This window comes from Caretta caretta, chromosome 28, assembly GCF_965140235.1.
Source record: "Caretta caretta isolate rCarCar2 chromosome 28, rCarCar1.hap1, whole genome shotgun sequence".
NCBI classification, from domain to species: Eukaryota; Metazoa; Chordata; order Testudines; family Cheloniidae; genus Caretta; species Caretta caretta.
The window spans coordinates 5,829,778-5,853,655 of NC_134233.1; the positions used below are offsets into that span (position 1 = coordinate 5,829,778).

Sequence of the window (23,878 nt, forward strand, 5' to 3'; positions counted from 1 at the left end):
CTCTCTTTCAGGAACTGGAGTTAGTGCTTGCTTTCAATTCAGTTGGCTTTTGCTGCAGTTATTTAAGAGCCCTTTTTATTATTTCAAGAGGCCCTTTGATTTCCTTAATTTCTATTTCAGCAGCTGGCTTCCTTTAGTCTGTGGCTCTGGCTTTGATAGCTTGATATTATTTCTGGATGTCTTTGCCTTTCCTCTGATGAAGAAAGTCTATGGCAAGATCTCACAGTCTCTTTGGAGAAATAGGCAAAAATGCCCATGGAAGGCTGTTCAGAGGGACAAAAGCCATTTCAGTGACATGCCAGTGATTTTGTTCAGAGGCTGGTTAATGCACATGTCCTCCAGCTGCGAATCAGAAACAAAAGGGAAGATTTTGTGGAGGTATAGGTTTTTTATTGAATGATTTTTCGCTCAGTTGATTTGTAGAACCCTGATTACACATCTATATTTTTTCAGAATCCAGGTCTTAGCAACAGCTCATCGTGGCACCATGCTATGTCAGAGCTGCTGCTGACTTGAAAGGCTTTTCAATGCATTTTATTATGTGCTTAACATGAACAGACACGTTTCCTCTCCCATCTGCAAGAAAGAGGCCGCTACTTCAAAACCTTTCTTGGCTAATACACCGGAGCAGCCCGGTGGACTAGATGTTCTGAACTAGTGTAACTCACCGAGGAGCAAGAATCATCACCACAGGGGTATAACAGTCTCACCAGGCTGCAGTGTCTCCATTTATTTTTAGACTTCTGCACCACAGCTGGAGATGACTACTCCAGGAACAGTAGTTCTGCCTGTGGAAAGAGAGCTGTGTTCGCAACTTATCCTCAGAAAGGTATTAATAATGAAAAATAGAGCAATGTATAAAATAGATTATTTAAGAATAGTTTTAAAGATGGCCTGTGTAGCAATAGTTAACATGCAGTGGAGTAAAAACTATGACAAATTCCACTAATCAGATGTTAGGTATTCAGGTTGTCACACAAGCCATCTCTAAGTTACTACTTGTAAAGGTGACCTAAACAAAAGGAAAACAAAGTGTAGACACACCCTTTTTATTTCTTTCTACTGCATTGAGTAGCTCGATATACTTTATATTTATTTATTTATTTATTTATTTACAGGTTTTATTCTACAGACTTTTTACATTTTAAATATTAGGTTGTCACTTGCATGTGCTGGAAGACAGGCAAACTAGTGGGACATACTGAAGGACTAAAACTTGAGCAAGTATGATTGCTTTTGTAACTAAATATTTAACTCTAACATCTGAAAAACATTTGGGAGAAAAGCTTTCTCTGTGTAATAAAGAGCTGAGTAACCTATCACTTATCTAGTTCTCCAAAGAATTCTTAAATAAAAACAGGAAAGACATAACTGAGATTGGGGGGGGGAGGAGCCACAAACAGAATTGTATTTTATGTGGGAAAGAAATTCAGGGTTTTTTTATATATCACAAAGAAGAAAAATAGGGTGCAAACATTATCGTTTTTTCCTTTGTGGTTCTCATTTAAAATTTACCTTGGTTTGAAAGGGAGTAGCCAGATTTGTATTCATACAATTTTAAAGCATGTTTCTAGGATATTATGAGACCAAATTTGAATTCTACCACAATAAGTACTCTGAAACTCAGCTTTGACTAACACAGTACCCAAATGGGGTAGTTTCAGTGTGCTAATCTGGATTAAAGTATTTCCTTTTAAATTGCAGTAAAACAATACTGAAAAACATACTTTAGCATTATTGTGATGTGAAAAAACATATACTCCCAAGTCTGCAGTCTATACATACTAGGACAGATTCCCCCTATATTTTACCAGTTTTTTGATGGTGTAAGGCCATTGATTTCAGTAGAATTATACTAGCACAAAAGTGGTGTAACAGATTGGAAAATTAGAGCTACTGACTTCAACATTTCTGGATGGTGAGAAATGAAGATTTAGTATCCTGGAGCTGCCAAAACTCACTTGGATATAGTGGTCAAAGAGTAAAACAACAAACATAGCAGAGAAGAGACTTTAAAATTTTGTTTCTTCCTCTGATAACATATGTGCACTGTTACTAAAATAATCTTAAATGCCATTAGAAAATTAGGCTTTCATTCACCGATGAATGTATCTGTGAACACATACTGCAAGGAACAATCTTCCAGGATTTGTAATGCAATATTAAAGAAAATGTAAAACACTTAATATATTCCCAAATGCACATGAATCTAGTTAAAGATGGGTAATTTATTTGTTTGCTTTAAAAAAAAAACAACCCAAACCTTCAGCCACTGATAATTTGAAAAGGAAGTTTGCCTGGGGGTTGGGGGGAAGGTGGGGCGGGGCGGGGAGGGGCGGGATATTGTCAGAAAAGAGAGAGAAAAGAAAAGGAGGACTTGTGGCACCTTAGAGATTAACCAATTTATTTGAGCATGAGCTTTCGTGAGCTACAGCTCACTTCATCAGATGCATACCGTGGAAACTGCAGCAGACTTTATATATACACAGAGAATATGAAACAATACCTCCTCCCACCCCACTGTCCTGCTGGTAACAGCTTATCTAAAGTGATCATCAGGTTGGGCCATTTCCAGCACAAATCCAGGTTTGTGCTGATTTGTGCTGGAAATGGCCCACCTGTCGATCACCTCAGACAAGCTGCCACCAGCAGGACAGTGGGGCGGGAGGAGGCACTGTTCCACACTCTCTGTGCATACACAAAGTCCGCTGCAGTCTCCACGGCACGCATCCGATGAAGTGAGCTGCAGCCCACGAAAGCCCAGGCTCAAATAAACCGGCTAGTCTCCAAGGTGCCACAAGTACTCCCCTTCCCTCTGCGAATACAGACTAATACGGCTGTTCCTCTGAAACCAGTGAAAATGCAGATGACCTGGCTGGCAGGGGGAGGAGCGGCTAGGCTCAGGCTACCTGCCTGCCTGTAACCAGACCCCTGGGGCTGGGTGGGACAGAGAGATGCTCCCCACCCCCCTGCACACCGGAGAGGGGGGCTTAGGGGGCTCAGGCTCTGATGCAGTGAGGAAAGCAGCGAGCTCGCTGCCTACCCGCACTGGGACAGCAAGGGCAGCGCTGAGCACAGTGGGAGCTGAGACCCCCAGCTGAGTGGGGGGAGACACAGGCAGGGCAGGGGATCTGTGGGGAGTGGCAAGGTGCTTGGTAAGAAAAGTCTGGATGAGCCTAAAGAAAAGGAGTACCTGTGGCACCCCAGAGACCAACCAATCCACCTGAGCATGAGCCCTCGTGAGCCACAGCCCACCCCATCAGATGCACACCGTGGAAACTGCAGCAGACCCCACATACACACAGAGAACATGAAACAACACCTCCCCCCACCCCACCGTCCCGCTGGCAACAGCCTATCCAAAGTGATCACCAGGTGGGCCATTTCCAGCACAAATCCAGGTTTTCTCACCCTCCACCCCCCCACACAAATTCACTCTCCTGCTGGTGCTAGCCCATCCAAAGTGACAACTCTTTACATAATCAAGTCGGGCTATTTCCTGCATAAATCCAGGTTTTCTCACATCCCCCCCACCCCCATTCACACACAAACTCACTCTCCTGCTGGTAATAGCTCATCCAAACTGACCACTCTCCAAGTTTAAATCCAAGTTAAACCAGAACATCTGGGGGGGGGGGGGGGGGGTAGGAAAAAACAAGAGGAAACAGGCTACCTTGCATAATGACTTAGCCACTCCCAGTCTCTATTTAAGCCTAAATTAATAGTATCCAATTTGCAAATGAATTCCAATTCAGCAGTTTCTCGCTGGAGTCTGGATTTGAAGTTTTTTTGTTTTAAGATAGCGACCTTCATGTCTGTGATTGCGTGACCAGAGAGATTGAAGTGTTCTCCGACTGGTTTATGAATGTTATAATTCTTGACATCTGATTTGTGTCCATTTATTCTTTTACGTAGAGACTGTCCAGTTTGACCAATGTACATGGCAGAGGGGCATTGCTGGCACATGATGGCATATATCACATTGGTGGATGTGCAGGTGAACGAGCCTCTGATAGTGTGGCTGATGTTATTAGGCCCTGTGATGGTGTCCCCTGAATAGATATGTGGGCACAATTGGCAACGGGCTTTGTTGCGAGGATAAGTTCCTGGGTTAGTGGTTCTGTTGTGTGGTATGTGGTTGTTGGTGAGTATTTGCTTCAGGTTGCAGGGCTGTCTGTAGGCAAGGACTGGCCTGTCTCCCAAGACTTGTGAGAGTGTTGGGTCATCCTTTAGGATAGGTTGTAGATCCTTAATAATGCGTTGGAGGGGTTTTAGTTGGGGGCTGAAGGTGACGGCTAGTGGCGTTCTGTTATTTTCTTTGTTAGGCCTGTCCTGTAGTAGGTAACTTCTGGGAACTCTTCTGGCTCTATCAATCTGTTTCTTTACTTCTGCAGGTGGGTATTGTAGTTGTAAGAAAGCTTGACAGAGATCTTGTAGGTGTTTGTCTCTGTCTGAGGGGTTGGAGCAAATGCGGTTGTATCGCAGAGCTTGGCTGTAGACGATGGATCATGTGGTGTGGTCAGGGTGAAAGCTGGAGGCATGCAGGTAGGAATAGCGGTCAGTAGGTTTCCGGTATAGGGTGGTGTTTATGTGGCCATTGTTTATTAGCACTGTAGTGTCCAGGAAGTGGATCTCTTGTGTGGACTGGACCAGGCTGAGGTTGGTGTTGGGATGGAAATTGTTGAAATCATGGTGGAATTCCTCAAGGGCTTCTTTTCCATGGGTCCAGATGATGAAGATGTCATCAATATAGCGCAAGTAGAGTAGGGGCTTTAGGGGACGAGAGCTGAGGAAGCGTTGTTCTAAATTGGCTTTCGTGGGCTGCAGCTCACTTCATCGGATGCGTGCCGTGGAGACTGCAGCGGACTTTGTGTATGCACAGAGAGTGTGGAACAGTGCCTCCTCCCGCCCCACTGTCCTGCTGGTGGCGGCTTGTCTGAGGTGATCGACAGGTGGGCCATTTCCAGCACAAATCAGCACAAACCTGGATTTGTGCTGGAAATGGCCCACCTGTTGATCACTTTAGATAAGCTTCAGAGTAACAGCCGTGTTAGTCTGTATTCGCAAAAAGAAAAGGAGTACTTGTAGCACCTTAGAGACTAACCAATTTATTTGAGCATGAGATTTCGTGAGCTACAGCTCACTTTATCAGATGTATACCGTGGAAACTGCAGCAGACTTTATATACACACAGAGATCATGAAACAATACCTCCTCCCACCCCACTGTCCTGCTGGTAATAGCTTATCTAAAGTGATCATCAGGTGGGCCATTTCCAGCACAAATCCAGGTTTTCTCACCCTCCACCCCCCCACACAAATTCACTCTCCTGCTGGTGCTAGCCCATCCAAAGTGACAACTCTTTACATAATCAAGTCGGGCTATTTCCTGCATAAATCCAGGTTTTCTCACATCCCCCCCACCCCCATACACACACAAACTCACTCTCCTGCTGGTAATAGCTCATCTAAACTGACCACTCTCCAAGTTTAAATCCAAGTTAAACCAGAACATCTGGGGGGGGGGGGGGGGGGGGATAGAGAAAACAAGAGGAAACAGGCTACCTTGCAAGGGGTATGTGAGAACATCGGGGGGGGGGGGGGTGTGTGAGAAAACCTGGATTTATGCAGGAAATAGCCGGACTTGATTATGTAAAGAGTTGTCACTTTGGATGGGTTAGCACCAGCAGGAGAGTGAATTTGTGTGGGGGGGTGGAGGGTGAGAAAACCTGGATTTGTGCTGGAAATGGCCCACCTGATGATCACTTTAGATAAGCTGTTACCAGCAGGACAGTGGGGTGGGAGGAGGTATTGTTTCATATTCTCTGTGTATATATAAAGTCTGCTGCAGTTTCCACGGTATGCATCTGATGAAGTGAGCTGTAGCTCACGAAAGCTCATGCTGAAATAAATTGGTTAATCTCTAAGGTGCCACAAGTACTCCTTTTCTTTTTGCGAATACAGACGAACACGGCTGTTACTCTGAAACCTGAGAAAAGAGAGAGTCTGTTAAAGCAAATGCATATGTTTATCTCAAGAGAAATATACATATAATTACTGCTAAAGGTGGAAAATATTTTTTGTTTTCATGCATTTGGAATAACTTAAAAGAGTCCACAGCTGACTCTGACTTGTACTCTGTACTGAACCAAAATCATGATAAAAGATATTTCCCTTTTCAGTATGGCGTATTCTCTCTCTGATCAAAAATGTTTCCAGCTCTTTTTTATTTAGGTTCTTATACCATGCCCATCACCATGTTTGAGTATTTTTCAGATTTAAAAATCATACAACTTACCATCAGTAAAGTTTCCTCTTCAAACTCCCCCCCCCACCCCCAGGGTGAATAAGTTGTGTTAGATTTTTATGAGTGTCCCAGAAATGCTAATAGATTTGGAGTTTCTGTGTGGGGAGGCAAGGTCAAAGACAGTGGGATTTGCATTTGGACCTGAGGGTGGTGAGGTTGGTGATTATTTTTAGTTGCTACAGGAGTGAATTCCAAAACCTCCGTCAGCTATACACAGGAGCTTCACCCTTGAAGGTAGATAGAATTTGTATGTGCACAAAAGGCAAATGAGAAAAATAATTATTCACAATACAGAGATATCTAGAAAATAAATCATGTCAAAAGAGCAAGCTACTGAGATGCTCAAGTGAAACAAGACACAATGGATCAAATGTCAGCCCTAGTGAGGAGAATTTGGCCCTCTTCTAGTGTTCACTAGCTTATGTGTATTTGGGATATGGTATAAAATAGGGTTATTCTGCATTCCTCCTAACACAGAATGAATGAGGAATAGTGTGGAGAACCTATTGAGAAAAGCCTTTAGTATAGATGACTTGAGTTTTGAAATGTGTTCATTTCTTAGAATCTAGGAAAGTTTTGAATACTGTGTGTGTGAGGCACCTCTGCCAGTTACACAACTATGGATCAAAGACTCGCTGTGCAAAGCAGGGAAATGTTTCTGTCTACTCTTTATAGTGTATCCTGTCTGTAACCCTGTGCTCTGGGCAGGGGGTTGGACAAGATGACCTCCAGAGGTCCCTTCCAACTCTGATATTCTGTGATTCTATGATAATTCCTCATCCCTTCCCCTAGAGATCTTGCTGTCTTTTCCTTTTTCATTATCCATGGGTCTTGGGTTGACAAAGCGTATATTTCACTCAAGTATGCGTGCAACTATACTGTTGACATAACATTATATAATTACTGTAGAGTTGGTGGTTGACTATATTGTTGAAGTGGCAGGTGGAAAGAGGGAGTTCGGAATTTTAATAGAAGAAGCAAGACTCTACCGAGCATATAATTTCCTTTCCTTTCCTAACCAAGTTATGATCTGGATTCTCTCTTGCTTAGCTATGGCAGTTTATTTTTATTTTCATGGCCTACTGATTTACCTCGATAGGTAGAGTTTGAATCGTTATAAGAAAGGATAGGCACATATGCTCTGGGATTTTCGAACAAAGAAACAAAGGAACATTACAGTTTTTTAAAATCTGTCTTAGAACATCTCTTCTCTTCCTTTCTCACTTATCATTCCAGATGTTTGCTAACAAAGGATTACTCTGAGTTCAATTATTTGCAAGATACAAACATAAGTGTTAACATTCTGTAATGGATGATTCATGTAAAATTATCTCACTAGACATTAGATTATGACCATCCCTGTAAAATGAGAGTTCTTATCTAAAAAGAAACTAAAGGATGATTTTCCCCTCTTTCAAGAATCTCCTTTCATCAAACACTGAGCATGAAAATTTGAAGTGTGGAGGGGTATTTCTACTCTTCATAGTATGTTAAGAGCCAGGGTGGTGAGAAGTTTTTGTGTGTGCATAAATATGTTCCATTCATCTGACTGCAACAATACTATGAGAGGAGGGTAGGATTGCACTGGTTGTTGGAGAAACTGGGAATAAAATTTATACGCTATCTCTAGTCTGATTATTTTTAATTACATATTCAAGATTTGCATACACGTGGAACATTGGGAATAGGGAGTGGTAGGACTCATTGTCACTACTAGAGTTATAGAGTTTAAGGTCAAAAGGGACCACCAGATCATCTAGTCTGACCTCCTGTATATCACAGACCACTAAACGCCCCCCAGCCACCACCACACCAAACCCAACAACCAGAATTAGACCAAAGTATTACAGCCCCCAGGATACTAATCTCTTATGTGCCACAGGCAGAGAACAGGAGGGACTGCGATGACCAATGCCTGAGGACCTGCAATAGCATGGAATTGATTATATGATCTATACCCAGATGAACCTAGCTAGTGGCCCACACCCCATGTCATAAAGGATTATGAAAACCCTAGGGTCCCTGCCAATCTGCCTTGGGGGAAAAAATTCCTTCCTCATCCTGAATATAATGATCAGTGACTGGCTGAGGCTGTGAACAAGATAGCATGGTCTACTGCAAGACACACTGCTCTGTAACTCAGCAGATGGGGGTTTTCTTTCCAGCTTTGCCACTGTGCTGCTAAGTGGGCTTCAAGAAAGTCAGTTTTCCTTTTGTTTCCCTTCCCTCCAATGGGTGGTTTTATCCAATTAGATGGTTAGCTCTTCAAAGTAGGAACTGCCTCTTCCTCAAGGACAGACAAGATTTCCCACAATACATCACCAATAAATTCCTAGACTGGCTCAAGGTAGTCAGGTGCTAAGAACCTGGGGATATACCCCCATAAATCCTAGCGCTAAACTTGGGTAACTGCAGCGTGGACATTGGTATGAGTTGTATGTGACTCTGCAGTGTGGACATTTACAGGTGGGCTTGGCAAGCCAGAGTACCTGTATCCTGGTACCCTCTGCTGTGAAGCCATACCATATCTGTTTGTAGAATACCTGGCACAATGGGGCCCTGCTCTAGGTGTCACTGTTATATATATACTTTCTAAAATTGCTCAGGTCCCACTAACTCTCTGAACTTGAAAGTGAAAAAATTAGGAAAACTTTTAGGAGACAAAAACATGTAAGATGCCATCTGCAGCCTCTGACAGGAGATTGCACTTTTTTCACTGAGACACCAATCATATTTGAGATTAGATTACTCTTTTCTTGATATTCATCTGGTTGCCAGAGAAATTGTTTGTCAGATTTGGCTCAATTAGCATTTCAGGACCATGCTCCGCTGGTACTAATGTTAATAGTAAAGGAACCTAAAGGGTGGATGGCACTGGTCAATAGATAAACTTGAAATGTAGTGTAATGATGCCCCAGATAACTATCTAGCTAACCGCTACACCCCTGAGATTTCCTGTCTCTGGCTGTGGTGGGGACCAGCAAGTGAGAAGGGGCAGGGCTATCTCAATATGTCAGGAAGGAAGCAGTGTCAGGAGTTGCACGTCAAAAATTTCTTCCAGTATGAGAGATATTGCTGGTGATACTTGCACCCCGATAGAATCTTGCAAACTTGGAAAAACTTTTGAAGTGTGACTGCTTTGGTAAACCAACAACTTCTGGCTCTTCAGGATCAGTTAAACCCAATTGGAAAAATTACAGAATAGTGCTTTAGTAGCACTTTGAAATAAATGAGCAAGACTATTAGAGAAATAAATGTAATTGATATTATCTGAATGGTGTATGCAATTAGAGCGCCTCAAAGATTTTGTTCTGAGAAAGCCAACAAATCTGACAAACCTCTACCTTGGCTTTTTCAAGGAAATCACTTTAAATGTATTGGAATCTTGGAAACCTTACCTGGCTGTGAAATACATTTTTTAGCAATTTTTTTTTCAATTCTAGCACTTTGCCTGTAACCCCATCAATGAGAGAGTGATCAACAGACTGCCAAATGAAATGGAAAACAGAGTCCTTGGTTCTGGCCACTGTCAGAGCCAGGATTCTGAACTAACTGGCTCACTGGTCTCATGCAGTATGGTGGCTCCTAATTCCCTGCATTCCCTGCTGTGTGTAAAGTGGTTATAGCTGGAACATGTTCTACCCCCCAACACACTATTTTTAACATTAAGGCCTCGTCTACAGTGGTGGCGGCATGCAGCTACATGTTGCAGTGGAGTAGGGTGCATCCACACAGTGGTGTGTAGCTACACATGGCAATGAAAGGCTCTGGCACAGGGGAGGCAGGAGAAAAGGCTCTGGCAGTGGGGAGCTGTCAGAGATTTTTCCCACTGCTTCCCCCTGCCAGACCCTTTTCCTGTTGCTGGAGCCTTTCCCTTTGGTGGGGAAACACTCCTGCAATGGAGAGGCAGCAGGATGCTACACTGCTAAAAATAGCAGCATAGCCATGGAAGCCACTGCTTTTGTGCGTAGAGAGCCATGTAGGGTACATACCCTAAGATTCTGATGTGTCTACTCCCCTAAGCAGTGCCTCACCTTCTACACTGCTAGTTATAGCTGTGTTCCGGGGGGCATGCCATGTATGTACTCTGCACACTGTCCTAAGTGTAGGCATAGCCTAAGTTAAACTATATTTAAATATGAGATGCAGACACGAGGAGGCAGTTTATCTAGACAGGCAAATAAATCATCTGAGCTGTTGGCTTAAGTGTGCCGTATCCCAGTCAAATAGAATGAGAATAGTAACTGTAATGTATTTAACCTCTTCCAGATTAAATGCAATAAATGACTGTTATTCTTCCGAGTGGCAGAAGAGCTGTGATTTACTGGTGGCTGTGCCCTCAAATAATTTCTCTTCGGGATGTGTGTGTGTGCGCGCGTGTGTGTGAAATGAACAGATACTTAAAATAAGAAAGGTTGACCTCCCTTTAGAACCTGCCAATTACTTACAGAGTTTATTGCCAAGCACACCAGAGGTAAGATTACATACGGGACTGCCTGGAAACGAGAATTCAATTTCACAAAAACATTTGATATGGGAGAGATCCCTGGGATAGCCAGATGGTTAGGGTACACTGCTGGGATGTGGGAGACCCAGGCTCAAGTCAGTAGTCTGAATCTAGCAGACTGAACACCGGGTCTCCTACATGAATCCCCCAACTGCTTGGCTATTCTGGGCTGGATCTCTCTCTCTGTGTTACAGGAAATTTCCTCCTGGACCTGAAAAACAATCCGGACAAAAGTTTTTTCATAACCAATATGTTTCCATCAAAAGTTCTGGTTTCTACAAATTGAAAATTTTTTAGCCGAAAAGTTCCTGACCAAATTACATAGAGAATTATACTTCCAACTTCAGACTAAGGCCCAAATGCCCTCATCCCTAAAGTTTCTGAATGGGTCTAATGATCAGAAGGTCTAGTGTGGTACTGTAAATACATCCATTATTCTGAAAATAACCTAATAATCAGAGAACGTGTTTAGCAACTCAATTCCCTTCTTCTTTGAGGAGCATCTCTGTTGGGTGCTCCACTTTAGGTGTCTGTACACCTTACACCTGAAACAGAGATTTGTGGTAGCAGTGCCTAGTTGGGTCACACACGCGCCATCACTGTCTTGCACCACTCCAGGTGGTTACATAGTGCTGCACAACCAACCGCCCCCCCAGTTCCTTCTCTACCGCAGAGAATCTGTATGAAACTCTGAAGTAGAGGGGAGGTGGGAGAGTAGTGGAGCACCCACAGTGACAGCCAATTCAAAACACCTTAGTTACTGCACAAGGTGAGTAACCTCCTTCTTCTTCTTCTTCTTCTTGGAGTGTCCCTGTGGGTGCTCCACTTTAGGTCACTGTTGAGCAGTGCTCCTCAGTGGAAGGGAGGGGCTTCGGAGTTGTGTTGTAAATGTTGGATAACACCGTGAGTCTAAAACAAGCATCTGATGTTGATTGTTGTTCTATAGCATAGTGTTCTGTCAATGTGTGGGCTGATGCCCAGGTTGCTGCTCTGCAAATGTCGGTAATGGGGACATTGTTGAGAAAGGCCACAGAAGCTGCCTGTGCTCTGGTAAAGTGTGCGGACTCCCACTGGGGCTTGTAGGTTGCTCTTTTGGAAGCAAAGATGGATGCATCCTGATATCCATTTGGATAGTCTCTCTATTTTGAGATGGTTTGTCCTATTGAGTATTCTGTTATGGAGACCGAAAGTCTCTGTGATTTTCTTAATTTTTTTGATCTTTCAATGTAGAAAGCTAATGCTCTGTAAATATCTGTGTGGAGTGATGCCTCCCTTCCATCTGCATGTGGTTTTGGAAAAAACACAGGTAAGTAAATGGGTTGTTTCAAATGAAGTGTGTGGGCGGGGGGAGCGACTTTGGGTAGGAACTTGGGGTGTGGTCTTAAAGTAACTTTATCTTTAAAGAACGTTGTGTAAGGAGGATGTACCATTAGGGCACCTTGCTCTCCCACTCGTCTGGAGGATGTGATGATGATGAGGAAGGCCACCTTCATAGATAAATGTAGTAATGAGCCAATTGCAAGGGGTTCAAACAGCTTTCCCATAAGACTGCATAAGATGAAGTTGGGTGGCAGTTTCCTTATTGTGGGAGTAGGTGTTCTCAATGCTTTAAGAAAGCGGTTAGTCATTGGGTGGGCAAATATAGTGATTCCATCCACCTTCTCTTGGAAAGCTGTGATAGCCACCAAGTGTACCTTGATGGAGCTTGTGAAGAGTCCCGGTTTTTAAAGTTCTAATATGTAGTCCAGGACCCTTGTTAGAAGGGAAGATGTTGGTAAGATCTGTTTATCTTGGCACCAAGCGCTGAATTGTTTCCACTTATGGATATATGTCTTTCTTGTATTCATTCTATGACTGTTCAGTAATATGTCTTTTATTTCCTCCGAACAGGCTGTCTCGGCAACCATCTCGAAGAACCTGCACAATGTAAGTAACCTTCTCTTCCTCAGTCAAGTTGGGGTAAACAATCCCCTATATCAAAACCTAAATTCTATTAACATTTTGATTACATTTGAGACATTAATAACTCAAAGCAGGTTATTAGCTATCAGGATTTTGAATTGTGGGCATGGGCCAATTTATTATTATCTTTGTGAGATTTTCAAAGGCCCAAATGGCAGTTAGGAACCCAACTTCCACTAAAAGACAATAGAATTAGATGCTTCAAGTGCCCTTTGTGTCTTTGAAAATCTCCCCCTAAATTTGTATATATGGTCACAGTAGTCCCTTCTGGGTTTATAATTTATGAATCTGAAACCTTCCCACCATGGAGTTAAACTCATTTTAGGCTCATAGATTGGTTATGCTGAGATCCACTTCATTTACTTACTGATGGGATTTATTTTCCTTGTTTCATGCTGAAAGAAAAGTTAAAGCATGCTGTGCTAGTTCATGGGTTTGACTAGTTTGGTTTTTTGGTGTTTGTATTTTGGATATATTAGGTATGACAACTCACATAGTCTGAGAGGTCAAATTATTGTGATATTATTTTAAAAGCAAAGACAACATCTTTGTTTTTAAAGGACTTTGAAGAGAAAGCTCTGTCAGACTTTTCCCTGTAGAGTGTCACATCCATGTGGAACACAGTGAGAGGTCATTATAGATCTGTATGCAATCTGTATATCCCAGAAGGGTTGCAGAATGATCTTTTTCCTACGCTGTTCAAACTCCTCATGAAATAACAAGCAGAGACAAAAGTGCATAGTGCTTCCAGAGTACTGCAAATGACTCCAAAATCTCTTTCTTGAAGGGTAACCGTTAATTTAGACCCCATTCTTTTGTATGTATAGTTGGGATTATGTTTGCATTACTTTACACTTAACATTGAATTTCATCTATCATTTTGTTGCCAAGTCACCCAGTTTTGTGAGGTCCCTTTGTAACTCTTTGCAGTCAGCTTTGGACTTAACTATCATGAGTAATTTTGTATCATCTGTAAATTTGCCACCTCACTATTTTACCCCTTTTCCCAGATCATTTATGAGTATGTTGAACAGCGCTGGTCCCAGTACAGACCTCTGGGGGACACCACTATTTAACTCCCTCTATTCTGAAAACTGACAATTTATTCCTACCCTTTGTTTCTTATCTTTTAACAGGAGTGCTGGCAATGCTTTCAGGATCATCTAAGGATCCTTAATTTAATTTAATGACAAGCCTTTTGTTATCTTAATCACCCTGCCTCTGTTTATAAACAAACTCCCTGCCCCAAGGGCAGAAGCTGTTAGCAGTACAGAATTTGGTGATTTTGCAACAGAAAAGAAGCTTCAAAAACAGGCTCCAATGAGAAACTGCTAAGCTTGAATTAATATGCAAACTAGATACCATTAACTTGGGTTTGAATAGAGACTGGGAGTGGCTGGGTCATTACACATATTTAATCTATTTCCCCATGTTAAGTATCCTCACACCTTCTTGTCAACTGTCTAAATGGGCCATCTTGATTATCACTACAAAAGTTCTTTTCTCCTGCTGAAAATGGCTCATCTTAATTAATTAGCCACTTACAGTGGTATGGCTACTTCCACCTTTTCACATTCTCTGTATGTATATATCTATCTTCTTACCATATGTTCCATTCTATGCATCCGATGAAGTGGGCTGTAGCCCACAAAACTTATGCTCAAATAAATTTTCAAAAAGAAAAGGAGGACTTGTGGCACCTTAGAGACTAACAAATTTATTTGAGCATAAGCTTTCGTGAGCTACAGCTCACTTCATCGAATGCTCACGAAAGCTCATGCTCAAATAAATTTGTTAGTCTCTAAGGTGCCACAAGTCCTCCTTTTCTTTTTGTAAACTTATCATATTCCACACTCAAGCTCTGTGTGGGCCTAGGGCAGGCCCAGTGATCAGACCTCAGTTACAAAACTTGAGGGGGAGAGTGACAGGAACCACTATAGCTCATGTGTGCTGAGCACCCCCTATTTTTTTTTCTGTGGGTGCTTGAGCCCTGGAGCACCCACAGAGTCAGTGCCTATTGTGCATACGTGACCTATTTATTCCAAGTGGGTTTTGATTGTAAACTCCTTAGGGCAGAGACTGTCTTTTTGTTACCTGTTTGTACAATGCCTAGCACAACGGGGCCCTGGCCTATGACTGGGGTCTCCAAACACTTCTGCAGTACAAGTGATCAATAATAAGACAACCAGAACCTAGCATGCTGTGGTGTCTCTATTAAAGCTCAGTTCTCTTCATGAGTTAAATATTCTGGCCAGACTGAATATTTAGAAGTTGTTTGAAATATTTCCAGCCCAGACCTTTCAGGAAGGAAGGAATTCTTTACAGTGAGGAATAAGAGTCAACTCTGGAGGGTGGTACATGATAGCCCAGGAAAGCTCTGGTACCTTCTCCTAAAAGAAGAGAGAAAAAAAGAAGGATCAGGGATACAAAATATCACACCGCTGTCTCTCTTATGGAAAGTTGCTGTAGCATTTAGAATGAATGGTGACCTCTCTATAAAAAGTTGAATCCTACCTATACAGATCAATAGAAGGGATACAATTATCCAATTAAAATCTACTAGACAGTACAAAATTCCATAGGAAGGCTATAATTTTCTATTAAATTATGGTTTTAGAATCTTTTCTATTGTTTCATCCCTGTTGAAATCCATAGGGCTATTCCATTAGATTCCTACAACTTTCCAAAAAAGGAAGGGGGAAAAATCCTGATTATTCATGGAAATTGTAACCTGGAATGCTAAATGAAAAGTTTCTAGAAAATAAATAACTAGAGTGAAAGATGACTTTTGGTTTTACATGAATGCATGTATAGTCAGACCAGATCTTTAAATTTGTTTGGAAAAACTGGATATTGGCAGAATCTCAGAGAAATCAAGAAATAGAACCACAATGACTTTGTTGTGATGGACCAAATGGGGAAAGACTGTGGCAACATAAGGAGAAACTGATGGAAGTGAGGGACTAATCTCTCTGTTCACTCTGTATAGAGATTTTATAACAGTTGACTTTGCATTTCTGGCTGAAGGCATTTGTACATGTGATAGACTGACTGTACTATTGAAATCAACTGTGTTGCCTTATGATATAAAACAAAAAAGACTGGAGTGTTCTCATTGTTTTATATTTATGGAAAGTTAAGTTTCAGGTCTGTTCTAGAAGAAAGTATGAGTCTTTCTTCTAGACTCTAGAATCTGATGAGGTTCAATAAGGATAAGTGCAGGGTCCTGCACTTAGGACGGAAGAACCCAATGCACAGCTACAGACTAGGGACCGAATGGCTAGGCAGCAGTTCTGCGGAAAAGGACCTAGGGGTGACAGTGGACGAGAAGCTGGATATGAGTCAGCAGTGTGCCCTTGTTGCCAAGAAGGCCAATGGCATTTTGGGATGTATAAGGAGGGGCATAGCGAGCCGATCGAGGGACGTGATCGTTCCCCTCTATTCGACATTGGTGAGGCCTCATCTGGAGTACTGTGTCCAGTTTTGGGCCCCACACTTCAAGAAGGATGTGGATAAATTGGAGAGAGTCCAGCGAAGGGCAACGAAAATGATTAGGGGTCTGGAACACATGACTTATGAGGAGAGGCTGAGGGAGCTGGGATTGTTTAGCCTGCAGAAGAGAAGAATGAGGGGGGATTTGATAGCTGCTTTCAACTACCTGAAAGGGGGTTCCAAAGAGGATGGCTCTAGACTGTTCTCAATGGTATCAGATGACAGAACGAGGAGTAATGGTCTCAAGCTGCAGTGGGGAGGTTTAGATTGGATATTAGGAAAAACTTTTTCACTAAGAGGGTGGTGAAACACTGGAATGCGTTACCTAGGGAGGTGGTAGAATCTCCTTCCTTAGAGGTTTTTAAGGTCAGGCTTGACAAAGCCCTGGCTGGGATGATTTAACTGGGAATTGGTCCTGCTTCGAGCAGGGGGTTGGACTAGATGACCTTCTGGGGTCCCTTCCAACCCTTATATTCTATGATTCTATGATTCTATGGATTTGATAGCTGCTTTCAACTACCTGAAAGGGGGTTCCAAAGAGGATGGCTCTAGACTGTTCTCAATGGTAGCAGATGACAGAACGAGGAGTAATGGTCTCAAGTTGCAGTGGGGGAGGTTTAGATTGGATATTAGGAAAAACTTTTTCACTAAGAGGGTGGTGAAACACTGGAATGCGTTACCTAGGGAGGTGGTAGAATCTCCTTCCTTAGAGGCTTTTAAGGTCAGGCTTGACAAAGCCCTGGCTGGGATGATTTAACTGGGAATTGGTCCTGCTTTGAGCAGGGGGTTGGACTAGATGACCTTCTGGGGTCCCTTCCAACCCTGATATTCTATGATTCTATTCTATATGAAAGTAGACAAAGCAGAATTAATTAGGAGAATATAGTAAGATAAAATGAGCATGCTCAGAGCCAGTTAAATACCATTTAAAAGCATGTAGTTGCTATGTCAGAGTCAGAGAAGGTGGTTAGGTAAGCCCAGGCACTGTTGCAAGTAGGTTGATCAAACACATTCCTATATACAGAGAAAAAAAATCCATCTAGAACCAAAACTGAGCGCAGCTAGGTTCTCTACTTTCATATCCTGCCTCAAGATCTGCCTTTGCCACAATCCTGCTTAGCTAACTAAAGAGGGCTAGGCTGAGAGACAGACAGGATACTAAATAACTTAAAATATTTACTTATTATAAAGTGCACTCCACAACTGAATGCAGTAGGTCTTTGTCTTGGCAGCAAGAAGAAAGGGATTGTGGACCCCATAAGGGTTCCTGCTTCCTTGAGTTATGAGGGAAAGGCAAAAGAGGTGAGCAGAGTAATAGGGACCCAGAAGTCCAGCTCAGGTGTGGGCACTGACCTGTCAGGCATGCAGTCAGGGCAGGATATTTATACCCTCCAGATGTAATCCTCTTTGATCATGTGGGTAAAGGAAATGGCAAAACTTCCGCTAACTTCCATGGGGCCATGTCTTAAGTTATATTTGTGCAGCATTTAACACAACATCCCAGCTGAGGCCTTTGAGTGCTTCTGCAATATGGCCTCATCCAACTGCCAAGGAAGTCATTAGAAGTCATTCCATTGACTTTAATGGGAGCTGGATCAGGGCCTATACATATTTAATAAGAAGAAAATAACTTTCTTATTAAATAACCAGGGCCTAACCTTGTGATAATATTTTAAAAAAAAAACACATTTTCTGGGGTTTATTAAAACTCTTGCATCCTAAGGGATGTGCAATAAACACAATTAGTTTGATTTTTTTGAAAATAAACTGAACCAAGTATTATAGTGAACAATTTGTATTGGCTTGGGATTGCCTGGATCACACAGATGTTTTCTACTTTTGTGATTTTTAGGGTTGTTGTGGAAACTGTGGGGTTGTGGGTTTTTTGTTTTGTTTTTTTTAATCTAGGCATGATTTAAAGAGGCATGTCTTTTTGACAGTATAAAAACTAATCAGTCACAGCTTGAATTATTTATAAAAGCTTCTTAATCAGAGGTACAGTGAAGAGTGATTGTCCATGAAATTATTGTCTTTCTGAACTGGACAAGTTTTGTACTCTGACAGTTCATGGTAAAAGAAAATTACATTAGTATGTCACAATTAATTTGTCTGCAGTGTAACAGGAACTTCAGAATGGTCATCAGTGGTACAAAGTGACATCTGTTAAAATCTGCGCTAGCATGCTTCAAGAGTGTTCTAGCCTTAAGGCTAAGATTTGTCATCATTTCTCATGGAATTAATGATTCCCAGTTACTCAAAACTGGTATGATACTAATGTAAATTCCGATACCCTGGAAGGAAAGGTCGCACCAATCCTGTTTGCTGCATTCTGAAAGCAAAATCACACAAGTGGCAGACAAGAGTTGCCAGCTATCAGTAAATTACTTTTAAAAATGTGTATACTATAGACTAATAAAAATAGCATACTAATCTGGAAATTATTTTTGGCATAATATTCTGTATTTTCAGCAGAGAATAGAAAAAGAGTAACAGCAGAAATAATCTGCCAACTTCCTTCTCAGAGAAGCCGACTCATTGTGGAAAATGTTTCAGGAAAATAACTAAAGAAATGGTGGATGAATTTTGTAAATATTGATCCAGATTGCATTACCATGAATAGAAGTTGGGCAGAAGAAAAAATTCTGAGAAATATTGTTTCCAAAGTACATCAGGATCTTATTATTAATCATGTTGGTTTATTATTTTTTAAATAAGTAAATGAAACTTTGACAGTATTATTAGTATTTTTCCCATCTGGGCTGTGAACAGAAATAGCAACTTGTTAAGCAACACTTTAGCCTTCTCCTGTGGTCACTCTACTTCTTTCGTTTGTTTCAAACACATATTTAACTGTGAAATTAACTTTTTCAAATTTTAAAGAAAGTTAGTACAGGCTTTAAAAATTATATTAAATATGCCCAGTATTTAGAGATGAAAAGTACCTGTTAGATACTTGAATTCATCCCTCTGCTTGGCAGAATACATTTCTTTATGTAGCAATCCCACAAGGAATGTTCATGTATTAAATTGATACTACCCTGGGCACAAACACTAAGCGACCATTAGAAGTTATTCTGGAGACAGGAGGAGTCAATTATTGTAAGCAGTTGAGTCTCATCAGTCGCAGAAACAACATGCTAATATGGTATGTGCCCTCCAGATTTTCTTGACTACATCATGTCCTATCTGAAGAAACTCAATATCTGTCATAACTCAAAATCTTTTCAATCAATCCTCCCCAATTTGCTTGCCATTTATTCAGTCTGTCATCTCTTTCCCACTTCTTTCACTCTGCTGCACCGTGGTATCAATTGTATCCTCATGTGCTTGAAACTGCCTTCATATTGGCTACTTGGGCCTCCAGGCAGAATGAAATGTTTCATAATTAATATGGGATACTTCAGTCATCCAGCCAAAGCACAGTGTAAATATTAGCAGCATTTGTGATCTGGTGGGGATGCGACAGGGATCACAGAGTTGGGGGTTATTGAAGAAGGGAGTGGGATGGAAGGAAAGAAGTCAGAATGGAAAGAAAACTTTTACAATTTTTTTTGTATGATAGCTCTGAACAGCATTAGCAAGGACAGCAGTTGGTGAGTGTAAGTAACTCGTGAGTATGGGCTATAGGGACACTTCTCTATGTCAAAATCCACATATAAGAATTTGCTGCTCATGATACTCCCAGTTCAATCTCCAATATGTCAACCAAGAGGACAGCTATCACGGTAGCACTTGAAAGTATATACATGCCTCACTTGTAAGAACCATATAATGTGGCTCTTCCTGTTTCCTATTTGGTTATTGCTTGAAGAGACCATGAAGTGGATTGGCAAACTACAGCTTATTTGAATGTTTAAGAACTTTGGGAATCAGGAGAACTGAGTTACAGTCCTGACTGCCAGTTTGTCACTTTGAGCAAGTCTCTCTCAGGTCAGTGTCCTTTTCTGTTAAATGGAGCTAATGATGTTTTCCCACCTTTGTAAAGTGTTCATAGATCCTTGAGACAAGATTATTAATATTAATATTTATGCAATTTATTTTATCATTGTTAAAGCCTGACAAAATGTTAGGTTACACTTTCACACCAGTTGGCAATATTGTTCATTACTCTCTTTTCCCGAACACATGTTTTGCCTGTCATTGTCAGAAGCATCTCTGCTAGCGCAGTGGGCAGGTCACTCCCAATGCTGTTATACACTGTTTGTATAATCAGTGATATCCCTATGCAGTTAGAAACATGGTGCAGAGGCAGTTGCCATGTGCAGATGCTGTCATTTGTGTCAGGAACACAGAAGAAGCCATATCTGACTGCTTTAGTATGGGTTTATTGTAGTACTTTATCCAGACAGAGTTATGCATGCTATATAGGTTTCATACTTCCAGTATATTAGACAACTTGTTTGTCAACTGTAATAAGTTTCATGGTGATGGAGGAGTAACAAGACAAAGTGCCAAACTATATGAAAATCAAAGTGCCATACCTTTCAAAGGGGGCCTGTACACCATGACTGCTCAAGGTCCTTTCATTAACTTAATCCAGCTGTCCTTAATCTGTAGAATTTGAACGCCAGAGTCTCTATTCAGGGTGAATGAACATGTCTGGGCTTTATTTCCATTAACACATGGAACTTCTTTTAAATAACAATAAGGTTGTGACAGATGCTTCCACACTCCTTTTTTAAAAAGACAACTATCAAGGTATTTTTCATAATTCTTAAAGCAGTTTTTTAATTTCTTCATTCCTTATAAAAGCCCGTTGGGTATTTGAAATTCTTTTTCTTTGGAAAAGAAAACTGCAGTGCAATAAAAGTGATTCTAACTCCTGCAAATGACTCGTGTATTTTTTAAAATATTTTAAATATAATCAAGAATAATTAACCACCAGACATGAAGATGCTGTCTGGACAATCTGATGACCTAGTTTTAGACACTGTTAATGCAACTCAGCATTTAAATACAAGTGGACAGCAGAAACTTTCTAAATTGTTGCAAGGTGAATTCTGTTATCTTTGTCAACTTGGAGTATTATATAATGTTTTAACAAGTCTGTGTATGTTGTATTTGTTAGCATGCTGGGACCATGGCTGCTCAGATCTTCACATTGACAGCAGGACTCTACATTCCTAGGATCCTGTGATTTTGGATCTATCCCTGAATTAATTGTGAGATCAGGGTGGTTGTGGTCTGTGGTATTGCGACAACCATCTTGTCCTAGGCAAACATTTGGAACAATATTATTTTATATATGCCCTTTGGGATATAAAATAGTATTGTTTTCAAAATCATGCACAGTAAAAACCCTCCATTTACCCACCACCGTCAGTGTGGTCTCGTGGGATTCCTTGGTAGCTATGATGTCAGTATATGATAGGGGTCAGTGTATGATCATACAGTCCTAGGGATTGCGTGGACGTACAGAGTGTATCCAGGCTGTTAGTCTGGATTTCAAGGGACATGTGCTGAATACAAGCAAGGTAAGTTAAATAATTTATGTGCAGAGTGTTCACATTACCCTTGCTATTTGGGACATTCAGTATATAAAACCACATTTAGTTGTTTAAAAATAAAGTGCAGGTCACCTTTGTTTCACTTGTAAGAAATGAGCTGATTTTTCTCATTTTGACATGGTTAGTATCAAGAAACAAAGACAGATATCTATATGGGTTTACTCATAGCCCCTAGAACAGACAGAATAATAATAATAATATAACATATGTCATATAAAATGAATACGGGGCTTCTAATTGCAGCTCTATATCAAAAGGACAAAAAATCCGATGACTTGTTCTCCTTGGAATAATGTCTCTAAGTACTTCTTGTGCTCTCTACATCTGTTACATGACAGGTTGTTAATGATGTGTGTGTTCATTTGATGTAAAGCACCTCCTGTGTGTTGTACTTTTCAAATCTGCCTTCTGAAATCCCTACTGATGTGGTATATTTCTCCAGACTGGGTCCACTCAAGGTCCAAATACTGATTAGTTGCTGTATTTCTCTGAATCAGCTTTCTGCCATTGGAGACCTTTATCCATTTCTCCGGGAGTCATGTAAGAATTTTCTTTCTACTATTTGATCCCTTGTGTTATCTATGCCAGTGATGGTCAGACCTGATATAGGTTATTAAATGTTGCCAAATGCCACTTTTCTTAGTCAGGGATATCAGTCTACTAGAGTTGCCCTACCAAAATGGTCCTTACGCACGTGAAATATTTAAGTATACATTTGTATTTGTAGCTCAGCTCAATCTCTGTCCATTTTTATGGGAGCCTGATTCAACTGCAATGGGATGAATTTGCATCTTCTTTGAAAACTAATTGTATGTAAAATCCTAGTGTGCTATCTACACTTGTGCTTCAACTCTGTCATCCTTTACAATCTAGCTTCAGCCCTTTCTAATTCATTGAAATAGCACTCTCCAGAGCCATAGGTGATCTATTCTTAGCTAAAATCAAGGGAGCGCTTCAATTATTTAATTCTTTTTGATTTGCCTGCTGCCTTTGACCATCATGATCATGATTATTTCTACCTCGTGGCTGGACTCTATTAGTTTTCCTTATGACTTGCTGTCCACTTCTTCAAAGTCTGCCATGGCAGTTGCTTATTATCTCCTCTCCCACTATCCTGCAACTACCCAGTGATTCTGCAATTATTGTTTCATAAATTTAACTTCTGTCCCTAGTAAAACAGTGGAACAAATATTGAGAGGAAAAAAGTAGCTAAACATCTCTAGGATAGTGAGTAATAAGCAACACTGGTTTGCAAAGAATGTGTTTTGCTAGAAAATGAAGGATTTTGACAGAATTACAAAATGTAGATGTCATATAACTGAATTTGAATAAACCATAGAATAAAAGATACCATGAAATCATACTTGAAACATTAATTCAGATCAATAGGAATAGCCTGCTATAGGCTGAAAACTGGCTGAAAGATTGTAAACTAATGGTAATAATGACAAACAGCAATGTATCAAGATGGGGGAAGGTATCTAGGTATCTGTGTTATTTCAGGCATAGTTAAAAACTTCATCAAGAGTTCACAGAAGAACTACAGGGATTGATTTTATGATGCAAGTTTACAAGAGCAAGATACATTTGCTTGACTAAGCAAAAACAAAGGGGTATATAATAACTGCTGCTAGTAAAGACCAATGGAGAAATCTTGACATTTTGTCATTGACTTCATTTGGGCCGGGATTTCACCCAAGGAGAGAGAAGAGGTTTTTGCAGTAGTATAAGGGATTTAACTCAGACAAGTAAAAGGGAACATTTAGGCTAAATATTAAGAAAAGTTCCAGTTGGGTTATACAATAGCCTCCCTAGGGAAATAGTCATAAACCTGTCACCTGAAACATTAAAATGTAGCCTGGACAGAAGACTAGAAAATGTATGTTTTGGGACGGTCCTGCACTGGGAGATCAGGAGGCTGATTAGAGATCTAATAGGTTTAGTCCTTCTCTAACAGCAGTGATTCAATAGGATCTCTGTGTCCAAATGTCAGGCTTTTGGTGTGTCACAGGCCCTTGAAAATCCAGCCACTCCAGCATGTTTATTATTGTGTTACAAGTTGTACCATCTATAGTATACAACAAGAAACAAGTGATACAATTCT

The 23,878-nt window shown here is 41.0% G+C and overlaps 1 protein-coding gene and 1 long non-coding RNA gene across 2 annotated transcripts in view; both read left to right on the top strand.

The window, feature by feature from the left end:
* LOC142068393 (putative ATP-dependent RNA helicase DDX10) overlaps positions 1-23,878 on the top strand; it is a 226,684-nt gene that overhangs the window by 175,631 nt on the left and 27,175 nt on the right. The gene's annotated exons all lie outside the window — the stretch shown is intronic.
* On the top strand, positions 63-22,302 carry LOC142070304 (uncharacterized). The gene is made up of 5 exons (XR_012666270.1): positions 63-829; positions 12,044-12,119; positions 12,704-12,739; positions 20,079-20,197; positions 22,217-22,302. It is a non-coding gene; the product is annotated as an uncharacterized LOC142070304 (long non-coding RNA).